Source organism: Otolemur garnettii, unplaced genomic scaffold, assembly GCF_000181295.1.
Source record: "Otolemur garnettii isolate 467f Iridium unplaced genomic scaffold, OtoGar3 scaffold00009, whole genome shotgun sequence".
Classification (NCBI taxonomy): Eukaryota; Metazoa; Chordata; class Mammalia; order Primates; family Galagidae; genus Otolemur; species Otolemur garnettii.
In genome coordinates this window covers 2,304,467-2,305,336 of record NW_003852404.1, presented here as the reverse complement: position 1 = coordinate 2,305,336, position 870 = coordinate 2,304,467, and positions in this window count along the sequence as shown.

Below are 870 nucleotides of genomic sequence, written 5' to 3'. Positions count from 1 at the left end.
ACCCTCGGTAGGGTGCTGTGGCATCACAGCTCACAGCAACCTCCAGCTCTTGGGCTTAGGCGATTCTCTTGCCTCAGCCTCCCAAGTAGCTGGAACTATAGGCGCCCACCACAACGCCTGGCTATTTTATTGTTGCAGTTTGGCTAGAGCTGGGTTCCAACCTGCCACCCTCAGTATATGGGGCCGGCGCCCTACTCACTGAGCCACAGGCACCGCCCATCTAAGATATGATATTAAGAGTAAAAAGCAAAGTGCAGAGCAGTACCTGATCTATGTGCAAGACAAAATATAGGTCTTGTTGTGTACAATGGCAGAGGTGATGTGTACACATTTGCTTGTCCTTGTCTGACAAGGCTCTGAAAGGGTGCATGAGAAAGAACACTGGTAGCTTATAGGGGGGTCACCAGCTACCTGGACTAGGCAGGTGACAGGAACACTCATCTTTGAATATTTTTGTGTACCTTTAAAATTTTCAAGCATGCAAACATATTGCTTATTAAAATTACAGATTAATTGCTGGGCATGATGCCTCATGCTTGTTAACCTACCACTTTGGGAGGCCAAGATGAGAGGATCACTTGAGGCCAAGAATTTGAGACCAGGGCAGTACCTGTGGCTCAAGGAGTAGGGTGCCGGCCCCATATACCGGAGGTGGTGGGTTCAAACCCGGCCCTGGCCAAAAACTGAAGAAAAAAAAAAAAAGAATTTGAGACCAGTCTGAGCAATCTAGCAACACCCTGTCTCCAAAAATTTTTTTAATTAGCTGGGTGTGGCAGCACTCACCTGTATACCCAGTTACTCAGGGGGCTGAGGCAGGAGGATGGCTTAAGCTCAGGAGTTTGAGGTTGACTGAGTTGATGATCCCACTAC